The following is a 16,009-nucleotide window of genomic DNA, read 5'->3' as shown; positions in this document are numbered from 1 at the left end:
TGATTTTTAAAGATGAGATTGTTTATTTCCAATTTGTCTAAAGCTCAACACAAACGACAAAAAATGTCGTACCTGTTGCTTGACTTAGCTTCTGCATTTAAGCAAGCCAATATTTAGTGAACTATTTAGTGTTTTATATTGGTATTACCCATCTATTAAAACTGCCTTATAAATCATTTGGTGCTTAACTTAGCTCTTAGCTCCTGTATTTATGCAAGCCGAAATTTTGTGAACTATTTGGTGTTTTCTATTGGTATTACCCATCTATTAAAACTACCTTATAAATCATTCAAGCATGATGTTTATGACGCAAAAGATATCGTTTACATCATACGAAACGTTCGTTTCCTTGTACCACTCCAAAACAATTAAAACCACCTTATAAATCATTCAAACGTGACGCTTATGACACAAAAGATATTTACACTGTACGAAACAATGTTGGTTTTCGCGTACCACTCCAGAGCAAGAAGATATTATCTTAAAATTAAACTTTAAATGTGTATGTAGCCTGCATAATATTCAAGCCCAAAGAGCAAGGATAGACATGGAGGTAGAGCCAAGAACAAGGGCCACAAAAGACATCTTTTTTAACCAATTTTCAGAACTCATCAACTTGTTATGGAAGAAATCAAGAGCAATTAGATCCACAAGACCCATGTATATAAGTATTCCTGAAGACAATGACCCCAAAAGCCCTTCCATGATCAACGCATTCGGGTTGCTATCATCGTACCCTGTCAACGCGAACAATAACATCCCCAAAGCTATTCCCATAGGTGTCGTGACAGAAAACATTATGCACATGTAAGCCGTTGTTCCGAATTTGAATCCTGCCTGTATGTCAAAAAACAACATCCTGATTATTTCAGACTAAAAGCCTAAACAACTCCAAAATCATAGATACATGTTATGTATTCTAAAATAGATAATTGAAGATGGGCAGTATTTTTTTGTTGGGTGTACACTTACGAATTTTTTGAATATTTTAGTATTCTATGCTTACTATGCATTACTAACGAATTTATACTATTTGTATTATTATATGCTTATTAATGATTTGCTCATTTATTAGAATATTAGTATTTTATTAAGTTTGTGTCACGAAATTCAGATTTTATATTTTATTATAATCACAATGCCATCAATAAGAATGCCCTAAAACTGTCTCATATTAGAAATTAAAAAACACATATAAGTATATAACACTTACAAAATATATTTATTCAAAAAATAATTTTAAAAAACACGAGAAATTAATATGGATAAATAAGGGTGGCACAAGTTTGAACACAAGACTTGCTATAGTATCATGCCATCGTATATTTGATTGAGGATAGTGACCTCTTTACCAATTTTCTCACAGATTCATCCATAATTTGGAAGCTTCTTCTTTTCGTCTCATTTATCGTATAATAATAGCAAAGACTTCTATCTATATGAAAAATGGTTGTGTTAAATTGTGAACCATATTTTTTTTATATATGTTTTCTTTTTAGACTCATAAGGTGTTAATCAACTTTCAAATGTAAAAAAAAGCGTACAAATTTTTTTAGCAAAAACATAGGTCCGTTCGTAACTGAGACTAACCTCTTTACTTCTTTAGCATAAATATGTTCGGGCCAATTTCATGATGTAGGTCCGTCAGACTAACCCGTTTAAGAGCATTCTCAGCCCATTCTCTATATTTTGTGAGGGGGATTTGTAAATTATATGGCATGGCTATGAGTGGTTGTGAGTAGAGGAGGCAGAAAATGTTATAGAGGAAAGTTAAATTTGGAGATTCACTGTTTATACCTTACAATTTTTTAATATTTTCTACACATTGATTTTTAATTAAACAGAAGAGAAAAAAAACATTGATTTTTGGTATAATTATATAATATATATGCTCTAACTAGGCATGTTTACACGTCCAACCTAAAATTGACCCGAACACATTTCTACACTAAAAACCAATTTTCCAAATATTCCCAAGATCAATGTTATTTTATTTCAGACCAGAGCAGTCACGTGTCACACTAGACAAAAGTACCACGTACGTGGGCTCGAAACGACTTTCAACCTCAAAAATCAATGCATAATGGACGGTTCAGATTAACCCAAACCCATCAACAATAATATACTCAATACCGGTGCCGATGGTTACCTGAGCTATACAACCGCCGTGTCCCATCCCTTCAAAGATCTGATGAAACGCCAATGCCGCCACCAGCGGCTTAATCGTACACCGGTTCTGCGACATCCTCATCGTTACTCCAATGATCACCGAATGAAAAATAATCCCGATCTCCAACACCTGCGGGTGTTCAACGAATCAAATTCAGCTTATTCAAGTTATTTGAATTTAAAAGTTTTAAAATTGGATTTAATAACCACAATAAACATGGATGTTGAAATGCTGAATATAAAATTATTAAGTATATATAACTACAATAAAATCAACATCATCGTACTCATATCTCACAAATAGTAAAGCTACGGGTAAGATGTATACATATGCTTATAGCTTATAGTTATGAACATACATAATTCTGTAACTAATCTAAATAATTATGCAACTTTTATGATAATTACTCAGCTTGATTTCGTAATCTCACATGGACATATAATCATACACGCTATACGTACGCTATAACTAAATTTTGAATCGACTCGCATTTGCCTAAAATTCGAATAAGTTAACTCTTTTTTTCCCAAAAAATCAAAGCCCTAGGTAAATTGCATTTAACCACGAACTCACAAATAAAAAATAGTGGATAGATTCATAGGTTCGATAACTTGTAATACATGACTTGAAATAGAACAGATCTGTGAGAGAAATATTATTAGACTACATTGAGTCGAGAATTCGAATCAAATTTATATTTATACTCGAATTTTTATTCGCATTTGAATAAAAAATTCGACTTGAATAACTCGAAATTCAGATACAAATTTTTTATCTGAATTTCGATATATTCTATTCTTGTTTGAATAATGAACACCGGTACCTGCGACACCATCCGCTGCTTCACTTTCATCATCTCCTCCTCCTCCTCCTTCACCAGAACCCGCTCTTCCTCTGCTTCAACCGCCTCAATTTCGACCACCGTCTTCTTCATTTCCTCATCCTCCCCAGTCCGCTTATACCCCATAACATCCTTACTTCCGTTATCGTTAACGTTACCATGCCCATGTCCATGACTATAACCGTCAACGTGAGAAGTCGCCGTTAAGTCCACTAACAGCGCCGTCAACACTCCGATCAACGTGATCAACCCGGAAAACGGAAAATCCTTCCACGGGTGTTGTGATGACACCTGGCAGTCCGCGAGTGCGTCATACGCGTCGGGAAGCACGTGGACGAGTGACGTGGATAATATTACGCCGGCGGCGAAACATTTGATTATTAATATGGCTTTGTCGTATAACGGTTTGCCGTGAAACAAACGCGCGAGTAGCACTGGTGCGGAGATTCCGATGATGCTGGTGGAGAAGATGACGAAGATGGAGATGAGTTTGAATGTCGCCGCCGCGTGGCCGTCGAGTCGACGGCGGCGCGTGCGGAGTCGACGGCGGCGCATAAAGTCATGATTTGAGGTTGGGTTTGGGTTTGGATTCAAAGTCAGGATTCCATTAAATTAAATGTAAGGCTGAGGGGTGTGGAGCGCGAGAAAGGGCGCGTGAGGCCAGCCGCTCGCGCCCTTTCTCGCGCGTGAGGCCAGCCGCTCGCGCCCCGGGGCGCGAGCACCACACCACCGAGGCGCGAGAGGGGCGCGAGCGCGGAAAAAGAGGCAGGCGCAAGAGGGGTAGCGCTCGTGAACGGCATGGGAATGCGTAAATAGAGCCGTTGGGCTCTTTGTTTATTAAAAAAAATTTTTTTTTATGATGTTGGCAATACTGTCCGGAAAAGTGACTGACCTGGCTGACCGGTGATCGGAGAACTGGGTATTGTAGCCGGAGATCTATGATTCAGTGGGTAGCAGTCGGTGAGAGATAATATCATAATAATAATAAAGGGGTTGGAGTGAGAGAGAAGTTAAAATTATGATTTATGAGGTTGCTTTATTATTATTATTATTCATGGCTGCATGTGTTTTGTGATCGTTCGAAATAGAATGGGTTCGCGGGAAACAAACTGTTTCGAATTAAATGTTTTATTGTGTTTTTTTAAATAATTTATGAGTTTTTATAATAATTCGTTTTTTTAATACATTTATAAAAAAATAAAAAAAAAACCGCTCGCGCCCCCTCTCGCGCCCCTCCACACCATGGCCCGGGGCGCGAGCACCACAACCAACACCCATCTTATCAAGTTTCTCTCTCTGCCACACGTCACAATATTATTGGCTGGAGCCCCCACTCGCGCCCCCTCTCACGCCCCCCACACCCCTCAGCCTAAGACATGAATTTAGTTGAGGTTATATTGTGTGGAACATGTTTGAGGATGACAAAAGAGTGTGTTGTGTAATCTTAACATGATTTCCACCAACGTTTGTTTGTTTGTGGGGAGTTTTTATCTTTTATTTTATGTATCACTAATAATATTATTTATAATCACAATGGGATTTTCTAATTAAAAGTTACATGTAATAAAAGCACTAAATGCTATTATCAGTTTGAATTTCGAGCTCACCCGAGTTTTCATCTTATCGTGTGTTACGCCATAGAGTTTTGTTTTTATGGTGACACAACAATTGTCAAGTGCCAACAATCAGTATGGTTTCCTGGAGGAATGCCCAAACCAAACTATGAAGCCAATGTGAGCCCAGTTAAAACGTCATAGTCTAGCTAGAGTGGGGCAACGAGGCTCTCCAAATTTGAAGAGTGCGGTTAAATATAAGAAAGTCGACGGTCTAAAAACAGTTAAATGCTAAACAATATGATTAATTTATATAATACAAGCGAAAATTAACTTCGTATTTAGTATTAATGAGATTACGTATTACATTACATATAATGATCACAAACGAAAAGATACATTGATAAGCCATAACTGAAAAGATACTTTTTTGTATTGATGTGGTATTGGTCACGTTTTATTAGACTCGTGTGTTACATGAGGTGTAACATGAAATCAATTAATAATACCATTAATTCAGTATCAAAATTAAATAAAGATTTCATTTTTGAAAAGAAATTAAAACATTAAAGTAGTATATTAAATTTCAAATTAGTAATCTTTAATTAAAAAAAGGCATGAATATATTAATTGAACTATAATCAACTATTCAAATTCCATAAATGTGCATAACGTAATTTCAATAAGTGGCGACATGCGTCTTACGTTTTGAACATAATATCTTAAAAACAAAAACAGAAAATTAATTAAGTAACAAAGTCTTATGGGTCAATTAGTTGTTTCTTGTTTTAGTTTTTTAAGTGGTGAGATGAATTATGAGTGTGCATATTGATCAAGGAATTATTAGCCAGTGAATACGCATGTTAGTTAGAAACTCTAGCAAGCTACAATGAGGGCTTTATGCCCTTCCAAGCTTCTATACCCTTTGTGATTCTGAAACTCAAAAATTTGTAAAAACATATGTGGTCATTTGACGTATCCATAATACTCAAAAACTTTTTCATAAACTTTTTTCAAGCAATCCACATTATCCAACAAAACTCTTACGCATTATAAGTTTATAACATCTGTTTCTTATTAAACCATTGATTTAAACTCTTAATACTAGCAAAATGAATATATATGTTCTTTTAACATATTTGGTTTCCGTTATTATCCCATATTATCCTTGAAACGCGATAAAAATTATTTTATGTAACTTTGACGCAATTTCTACATAAAGAGGGCAGTATTTGACATATAAAAGAACCTTAGGGACTGTATTGTTATATGCAATAAATAAAGGTAGGTTTCAGTGCCCTGATGACAAACTCTTCTCTTTTATCAATCAAGTGAATCAACACTTTTTCCTTTTCCACTTTATCAATAAATAATGGAAAAATTCTCTAAATAGTCCTTTTCAGACTGAGAATTTCTAAAATAGTACTTTTTTTTAGAATTATTTAGAATTTGAATTCGAGAGAAACTTCGGGAAAAGAAAATTATTATGAGGTAGCAGGCCAAATCTTAAAAGAAAGGGAGAGAGCAGGTAAGATTTGAGAAAATATTGAAAGTAAAGTTCAAATTTTTTAAAATATTGAAGGAAAAGTTTAAATCTTTTCTAAACTTTTTTTTTCAAAAAACAGTCTCCTAAACTATTTTTTTTTATTTTTCGTACCTGGCCAATTCATATTTTCAAATTCTTGGAACAATATATTTTTTTACAATTATAGCTCTGAACCACCACCACCACCACCTTGAACCACCACCATCACCGACGCCGTAGCCCCCGCCCCATCACCACCACCATAGCTGCCTCCACCACCGTTGCAGCCCATCACCGCTGCACCATCACCGACACCGTCGGCCCCACCACCGTCACTACCACCATAGCCGCCTCCACCACCGTTGCACCCATCACCGCTGCACCATAGCCGCCGTCTCCCCCTTCCCATCACCACCACCGGTGCAAATAATGATGCCGTCAACGTTCGGTTCACTTACGTTTGGTGTTTACTACTTTTTATGTCAGCACTTGGTTCACTTACGTTTGGTGTTTATTACGTTTTATGTGTGATATGCATGTAGCATGTAGCATGTATCATATGGACTGGTGAGATGATAATATAGTCATTTAAATTTTGCTTATGATCAAAAACTCATCACAATTAATAAACTTATAGCATCCGATTTCTTGTTTGGTTATTTAAGAAAATCTTTAGAAATGTGAGACAAAGATGGTCAGTAATGAGGTCCATACACAGAACTTTGCACTCCACTCTCATGCTCATAAGCACACTCATGGGGATGCCCATGGTATGGTGTCTAGTCTTTTACGAAGAACGAGCGTCAATGGTACAGATGGACAATGTTTAGAAGAAATTTGTTTTTATTTAAATTTATTAACAATCCAACTCATCACCACCACCGGTGGGGGCGACGGCGGCTATGGTGCAGCGGTGATGGGTGCAGCGGTGATGGAGGCGGCTATAGTGGTAGTGACAGTGATGGTGATGGGGTGGGGCTGACGGCTTTGGTGATGGTTGTGGTTCAAGGTGGTGGTGGTGGTTCAGGGGTATAATTGTAAAAAATATATTTTTCTAAGAATTTGAAAATATGAACTGGCCAAGTAGGAAATATAAAAAAATAGTCTTGGGAGATTGTTTTTTGAGAAAAAAAGTTTAGAAAAGATTTGAATTTTTCCTTCAATATTTCAAAAAATTTGAATTTTACCTTCAATATTTTCTCAAATCTTACCTGCTCATTTCTTTTTTTTAAGATTTGGCATGTTACCCATAATAATTTTCTTTTCCTAAAGTCTCTATCAAGTCCAAATTCTAAATAATTCAAGGAAAAAAGGACTACATTGGGAATTCTCTCTCTAAAAATGACTATTTTGGGAATTTTCTCATAAATTATTTTCCGTTTTCTGATGCAAGTAGTGTTGTAAAAATTTTGACTTAACGTCGATTAATTTTCGATTAGTTCTTACTTCACTAATTAATTTTGGGCTGATCGGTCAATAAATCCGTCAACGGTCAAATCCGGCCAAAATCAGGATTAAACGAACTTAAATGGCTTGTTTTGATGAGGTTATGGCCAAAATATGCGGTTTCCGATGAGATTCCGGAAATCAGCAGTTTCCAGTGAGATTCCAGCAAAAAATCAGCGGTTTCCGGAGAGATTCCAGCCAATTTCCGGCCAAAATGTGTTTGTGTATGTATAAAACTGAAAATTACTTATAAAAATGTATGCGTGTATATAAAAAACTAAAAATTATACACTAAAGTCCGATTGATTAATTCCGATTAATCGCTAGTCTTCAGCCCACCGCCCGACTAGCGATTTTTACAACACTGATACAAGTATCTAAATTTATAATTATTAAGGTTTTTTTTTTTGTAATAATAAAAAAGAATGTTCTAAAAAATAACTGAAATTTTTAAATATGGGCACAAAATGGAGATAATTATATAAACACATTCAAGAGCTTTGGCACATATATGCCAATTTAATTTAATAAATATTTATGAATTTGGAAGTTATTAAATAAAATCAAATGGGTTTAAACTTGTTACATATTACTTAATACTTAATTACAGGATTGATAAAAAATGCAACTAATTTGAAAAGACAATGTGTTGATCTTTTACATGTGTCTTCCCTCACACACACAGCACATGCACACGCAACACATACACACCCTTCCACAAGCCACACAACACATACTAGATGGGTTGTGAATAAAGTGCTTTCTGTATTGTTTTTATAGTTTTGTGCACGGCAGACATATGATCAATTGAACACTCAACTTTCCTGTATTGTTTAAATAGTTGATATGAATGTGTATTGAATAACTGAAAATCAAATTTTTTATATTGAGAAATTATGTGATTTTAATGAGAAAAATAACGATAAAAGTATCAAACTAATTAATGATAAACCTAGCCAACAAACGATAATGATAAAGCATCAATAACTATCACATGCAACATTCGAAATAGTAGTTAAATAGAACTAACAAACAAACCTAAATATAAAAGGAGAATCAAATAATAGTAATAACTTGAATAGATAATAAATTGAGTTAACATTGTTAGCCTTTTCTAAATTAAGGAAGTTGTTGTAAAATATTAGGACTGTCATAACATGTCGGACACGAAATGATAAGACATGACAAGACGTGATGAACTGTGGTACTAAACACGAACACGACACGATAACTAATCGTGCCATTTTTTTCCAAACATGAACACGAACCTGTTTAGTAACAGGTTAACCTGTTAATACCTGTTAAAGGATCTATTTAAACATGCAATGAATAATACATATGTAATGAAACAAAAATTTTCAAAACAAACATAAAAATCTTAATTAATATATACATAATCCATAACATATTTGAAAAAAAAAATCCTTAACAAATGTGAAACAAAAAAACACAATCTATAACATACTTGAACAAAAAATCATAGAAGCAAATAATAACATCCATTAAAAATATAATAGCGGGTTCTGATGGACACGAGCGAAATGTCGTATATGAGTATGACTTTAAGTTTAAGACTTTAGGAGTGTATATTTATTTATTTTTTAAAATAAAAAATCTATACATGTTACTAGCGGGTTATAGGTCTTTAACCTGTTAGGACACAAATTTTAACATGTCTTAAACATATCGACGTGTTTAAGACACGAGACTTGTTAAGCTCGAACCCGAACCTGTTAAAACTCATATCATGCCGTGTTAACAGGTCAGTGTCATAAATTGACAGCCCTATGGATCAATATCATGTTTTGGGCCCGGTTTATAGACATTCTAATATAAACCATTCAAAATGAAGTAAATTGGTCAATTTGAGATCTAAACGGTGTTATTCACGATTGGATGGTATAGCAATTCGATCACATTTGAAACTTGGAACCTATCATGTAAACTGAACCGGCCATTTAACATTTATAACTATTTTTTTTAAGTTCTTGGAATACATAGTTACGCATATATATTATAAAATCTGTTCAAACCATCACACCAGCAAAACCAAACCATAAAATTGTTAAAAAGCCGAACCGGTAAAATGCCTAACCAACCTAGTTGGTTTGGTTTGTCACTTCTTGCAAATGTAGTTATTGGACTGGCCTAAAATTTTCATTAGATGTATGTAATATAAGATGAATACTAAATACTGTAATGAGAATAAAATAATTTTACCATCTATTAAAAGAAAATTGCAAGATGGATTATTATCTTTATGTAATAGTGCTGTTAAAAAAAAAATTTTATGTAATAGTAAAGCATTCTATAATCTATATATGTTAATATACTTTTATTAAAAGATTCATGTAACGCATGAATGAGTTGATTAAATTGCGTCGTACTCCAAAACATTTAACTATCTATTAAAGCAACACAAGTTGTCCATATGGCATTTAACTAGTCATTCCACATAGGATGCCAAGTAGATATCATGTCATTATTTCCTATTATATTATGACCCACCCGTTTTCCTATCATAACCCATGACCCATAAGGTTTTATAAAATTTTGAAAAATATATTATTGTGTGATAAGGGTTTCAAACCCAAGACCTCATGTTTCAAACAAATGTACTTACCAACTCCACTGAAATGGTAATAGTGTTTAATTTCTTGACTTAACATATATAAATGTGATTTCTCTTCAAGTATAAAACCAAAAGTATATTTAGTTGTTAACATTTACATAATTCACAATATGACATTGTTTTCTCATAACTCTTTAACACAACTATTTAAGATTGTTCATCGTTTATCTCTTTATTTTAGAATATAATATATTTTATTTATTTTCTTTTACAACATAATCTTAGTCTTTGTAAATTTAGTTTTTAAATATGTGACAACATTTTGTTATAAATATCATTTTTATACATACAATATTTAATATAACAATATCGGTATGAATGTTTTATTTGAAATAATTAATCAAACATCAAGATTTGGCTTTCAACTTAAAATTATTGTGCATAATATATCAAAAACTTAATAAAAAAAGTTATAAATAAAAATTATTATATAAAACAATTGAATTTACGTATTACATATAATAATTTTTTATTTTAATTATATTAAACACGGGCTCTAACCTAGTAGCTAGCATTAATTATAACAACATATATGCCAACATGATTTGATAGTTGATAGTCGATACTCGGTCCTTTTATGGATACGATTAATGACAGGATAGAATAGTAGAATACATAAACTAAGCACACAAAGACACAAAAGGCCTTTGTTATACTCAGAAAACCCATCAGAAAAGCCCACTAATCCACAAATGTATAAACGGCCTTTATTGCGGCATTACGCTATAAAAGGTCCAATTCATCGGTTTTTAACCTTTTGTGTTTATGATTATGCCACAAATGTATGAAAGGCCTTTAAAATGGCAATTCACCCTTTAAAAATGTTTGGATGTATGTTACTGATTAAACCCACAAAACAAATTAATAGCAAAAAGATTAATAGCAGGTTGGGTGGTTGTGGTTCTCCTAAATAAACGATGACGAAACTAGAACTTCTATATATGGGGCTCATTATATTAAACGTTTGCTTAAATCTTATTGTACGCGAAACTGCTCTCACGTCTCATATTTTCATCGAGCATCATCAATAAAATGGATGTTTATTGATGAAATTAATTTTGCATGAGAACCAATATCTTGTGCTACCCGTATATTTCGTGTAACCACTGGCTATTAATAATAATATTTAAAGCATGATGTTTATACACATTTACAAACCGATTTTATAAATTAATCTAACAATACATAAAAAGATCAACGTGCTTTACAATAAAAAGATCCAAGTGTCATTCTTGGTTGTGCAACACTATGAACTTATCAAAAGATCATAAAACGACTAATGGCTCAACACGCAGATAAGCAGTGATGGACTCAAGGACGTTTTTCACTTGCATCACAAATTTCGGTTTATTTTTGTTTATATGGAGGTACTTCGAGCCACCAAAATAACTTTCCTAAATTCTACGTTGGCAACCCCTCCGGTTGGGTTTATCAAGCCGAGTAGTAACTTGAGTTCAAAAACATTGACCCATACCATCAACGAGCTTCATTCCATCTCGAAGGTGTTGCTTTACAATGGCGCCAACGGCTCACCAAGGATCAACAGCCCTTGTCATGGATGAAGCTCACACAAGCGGTCTAAGTCCAACTTCGAGCAGTCGTCAGTCATCACTGTTAGAGAGAAACCTTGACACCGCACACAGCATAATTCGGGTCTTTTAATTCGGGGTTAAAAGCTTGATAAAAACAACTTTGAATGTTTGCATCAAACTAGGATAATTGAATGCACCTTGTAACGATTGAAGGTAGTTAATAATAATTTAGTTTATGAACCATAAACTATTCCCACATCGGAGGAGAGTATGAAAGAAATAAGAGACTGGGGTGTATAAAAGGAGGGCTTGGAGGTTTAGCAAAAGTATCTTTGCGCTTGGGGCAATGACGCAGCTAATGAAGTAATAACCGAGACGTGTCAATTGCTGGTTGAAAACTATTTCCAAACCCCCTCCTTGGCTTTGGGTCTCCCTTAGCCATCGAGAATTTCTGGAAGGACTCCTTTTTGAAGGTAAAGCCCTACAAGTTTTTGTTTCTAGATTGTTTTTAATTAACAGCAACAAAGGGGTACGGGCTGTAGCTAAAACCTGTGGGATGCCATTCAATACGTTTGGTTAGTTTAATTTACACGAGACGAACCAGACAGTTATCATCACTCACAAACAACATTAAGCGATGACGGTATAGGCAGAAAATGTATATGCATTATGCAGAAAAGTTTCAAAAAAAATAGTATATACAGACAAATTAAAGAGCAAATTTTGTGTTGATCAAAATTAATATAATGAAAACATTGACAGCTGTGGGATTTGAACCCACGCCCTTTCGGACCAGAGCCTAAATCTGGCGCCTTAGACCACTCGGCCAAACTGTCACATATATGTTCTAAGCAACTTATCTTAAAGGATAACTAAAATAAAGAAAAATTTATCTCAACTATAATATATTATCCCAGAAGTTTAAATCGCTCGTAAATTTTATTCCTTTGAAAATACACAAAGTAGGTCGGTTAAGTTTTATGTTAAAATGCGTTTTTGATGTCTTAAACTTCTCTAACACCTCAAATTCCATCATATTTGACGGCTGTAAAGATTTAAGCCTGTTTTAATGATTTATACATATAACATGATTATAGATACATAATTGTGCGTTGTTAGATACTTATGTTGCGTAATTATAAAGGCGTAATGCATAATTATATATCAAATTCTTACACTTCATTTGTTAAAAAGGCTTTTTGGTTTTACAAATGTATTTTTTATATATGCATATGCTTAGTTATAACTTATGTTATTGGATACTTCTGGTGTTATATATTTTAATCCGTCTTATATAACCCAAACATCCCAAATAGAAGTCCTTTATCGATAGACTGTAGACGGGTAAATCCGTTGATGATGCATTTTATCAGAAAATAAAAATATGGTATGTGTAAAATTTACATACTTTTTGCTGATGAGTCTTACCGTTGGAATATTGGATCATCGAAAAAAGGCACTTCCTGCATATTTCAAAGTAATACAAACTTCATAACTATTCCGGCGTCTTTAAAAAACTATATTTAAGTATTATCAATGATATTTTATTTTGTTTTATTTTTTTTATCTTGTTGATATTTCAATTGTGAAATTTAATTGTCAATCACTGAGAAAGCAACATTCGAATATGTGGACGGAAAGAGTTGATAGAGGTGGTCGAAGAAACATGCTTTTTAATAATTAAATTTCTTTCCTTTTTTTCCCATTCATTTTCAACAATTCACATTTATTTCATTTGACTATTATTCTAGATTCAGTGTAACATGTATTGAGCTCGGTAGCTTGACGAGCGAGCTTTTTTAATAAAGTTAAAACCCAGTTTTTTCGTATGGTAAATATATATTACAGTATCATATAAAAAAAGGTTATAACAAATACAAAATTCAATTTTACATAGATAAAAGCTGATTTAAACTAGTGTATTTGAAAAATGCATTTTAGTATTCTTGGTTAAGAGTGTACAAACAAATCGTTAATGTTGGCTAAGTCTTCGTGTACAGCATATATCTTTCAAAACAAGTTTCTAGTCTCACTAAGAGAACTCGCATGTCTGAAACATACAACATTCAAAGTGGTTTGTACCGCCAAAGATGAGTCCCACGCCCAAGATAACAGCAAGCTCTTTGGTGCATTATTTTTGTGGAAAAAGTAGTTGATTAGAAACAAATTAGAGAGTGATCCTCGCTAATTTCTTATAGAATTTCATATCTGTTGGAATTTGATCTCCAACCAAAATCGACTTTCTCCATTTATTATAATTGTTGACATAAGTAACAACCCTAACTGAAGAGGTAGGTCCCAGCAGAGCCCAGTTGGACCCGCAAGACTCACCTTGAAGAGGAACGTCTGCGCAGAAACCAACTGGATCCGCAGGACCAACCATGCTCAGAGACGTGACGTCCTTACGCGCAGTACGCAAGCTGTTCCCGCAGGAAATGCCTCCCAATGGTGAAGGACTCCGCCTGTCCCCGCAGCCTCGGATACAAGCCATCAGGGAAGGCCACCCGCGCAGCAAGGCTACACGCACAAGGCACTTAGCTCTCAATCATTCAGTGTCACCTGAAGGAATGAGCAAAGCCGGGAACAATCCCGCACAGTGGCGGGAGGGGGAATACTCCCGCCCAAATAAGCCAGTCCGTACGATACAGGAAGATCTTCTGTACTGTACCTGACGAGGTATGGGAAAAAGATCTGACTAAAGATACGACAGCTTATTGACAACAGTATGGCGAGCAGCATGCTCCTGTACTGTGTCACTATTAGCCGCTGCCTACTCACCAACTACTGCCATACCACGTGCATAGCCGGCAGTTGGTGGAAAAGGAATAGTATACAGCAGGCCTGGTCACTATCAGCCGCTGCCTACCCACCAACTACCAGCAGGGCACGTGCGTAGGCCACTGTTGGTGGAACAGGAACACTGTTGCAGCCGGCCACACCTCCTTGGAAACCTACCTTCGGCTATAAATACCACAAATTGTATGACCATCTGATCTTATCATATCTTAACATATCTTATCTTGTATCATCATATTATACCTGATATCTGCTCTAGCAATCTCTTAATATACACTTATATTTAAAGAGCAATCTAGTCTGATTCTCACGCCGGAGGGTGGTCACAAGGAGGAACCCCCCCCCTTCTCAGTGACAAGCTCACGGTGTCTGTTTTGCAGGTTATCAGAAGAACCATCTTCTCAGGGGCTAACCCCTCGTGGGAAACAGCTATCTAACCCCCAGGTTACCAGTAATCTGCCCGGGGTCCGGTTAGTGTTTCTTCATTGGCGCCATCCGTGCATAAAGCTAGAACATTTTTCTCCAGTTTTTTCAAACTTCTAAGATGGTTAAAGAAACTCCGGTAACCACAACCCCAGCTACTGGGGGGAATACCGGCAACACAGTTTTTACAAACACTACCCCGGCTACTCAAGCCGGGGCAAGTGAAGTAAATTTTACGAACACTACCCCAGTTACCCAAGCTGGGGCAAGTGCAGTAAATAATCGCTCACTGGGATTCACCGATACCCAGTTAGAAAAACGAACAAGACTCCCCCGCCAAACACTCGATGAAGTTAAGGCATGGGCGGAGGCACGTCAGAGGGAATTCCAAGCTGAGTTGGACGAACGCTTGCGTTCCGTCCAACAGGCTGACGAATTCGAAGATTACTTGGATGACTCGGAGGAATCCGACTCCGACGCGAACCCTCGCCATAGGGCAAAAGGGAAGCGTAAGGAAACGGATTCCCAACCGAGAAGGCATTTTGGACAAGCCTTCAAACCAAAAAGCACAGGTGGAAGTCCACGAGACTTCTCCAAAACATTCAGACCAAACGTTGCAAATGCGGGAACGTCCAAATTTGCAAGGGACATTGCAGAAGCAATTGCCCCAAAAAGTGCCAAACAAATGTCCAGCATAGGCACATATGATGGTATATCTGATCCAGACGATCATTTGAACAGGTTCATAGCGGGGGCAACCGTCAGTAGTTGGACGGAACCTACGTGGTGTTACATGTTCCAAATGACGCTTGTGGGGGCTGCTAGAGCGTGGTTCGATCGTCTACCGGTCAACCACATCTACGACTGGGCTGACTTCCAACAGAAGTTTAGCCAACACTTTAGCCAACAACGAAAGTATACCGAGGAGCAATGGACAATCCTCAAGTGCATTCGAGAAAAAGATGAATCTTTGCTAGACTTCATCACTCGCTTCAACTCGAAGAAGCTAAGTCTGGGTAACGTTAGCGAAGATCTTGTTCGCGCTGCCTTTATCCAGGGCGCGAACGACCCAGAGCTCATCCGCACCTTAA

The 16,009-nt window shown here is 35.8% G+C and overlaps 2 non-coding genes and 1 pseudogene across 3 annotated transcripts; 1 reads left to right on the top strand and 2 right to left on the bottom strand.

Moving 5' to 3' along the window:
* Positions 1 to 347: 347 nt before the first annotated feature.
* Positions 348 to 3,574, bottom strand: LOC143632646 (zinc transporter 6, chloroplastic-like; annotated as a pseudogene). The gene is made up of 3 exons (XR_013153546.1): positions 2,994 to 3,574; positions 2,150 to 2,299; positions 348 to 837 (listed from the first exon to the last, which is right to left on the bottom strand). The product of XR_013153546.1 is annotated as a zinc transporter 6, chloroplastic-like (transcript).
* Positions 3,575 to 12,027: 8,453 nt separating this feature from the next.
* LOC143632699 (U4 spliceosomal RNA) lies at positions 12,028 to 12,173 on the top strand. The gene has a single exon (XR_013153553.1). It is a non-coding gene; the product is annotated as a U4 spliceosomal RNA (small nuclear RNA).
* A 282-nt stretch (positions 12,174 to 12,455) lies between these two features.
* Positions 12,456 to 12,535, bottom strand: TRNAL-UAG (transfer RNA leucine (anticodon UAG)). The gene has a single exon. It is a non-coding gene; the product is annotated as a tRNA-Leu (tRNA).
* Positions 12,536 to 16,009: the final 3,474 nt, after the last annotated feature.

This window comes from Bidens hawaiensis, unplaced genomic scaffold, assembly GCF_021521415.1.
Source record: "Bidens hawaiensis isolate Kalapana, Puna unplaced genomic scaffold, B.hawaiensis_p1.1 tig00006520_1, whole genome shotgun sequence".
Taxonomy (NCBI): domain Eukaryota; kingdom Viridiplantae; phylum Streptophyta; class Magnoliopsida; order Asterales; family Asteraceae; genus Bidens; species Bidens hawaiensis.
The sequence above is the reverse complement of the archived record's forward strand: the minus strand, read 5'-3'. Positions and strand labels throughout refer to the sequence as shown.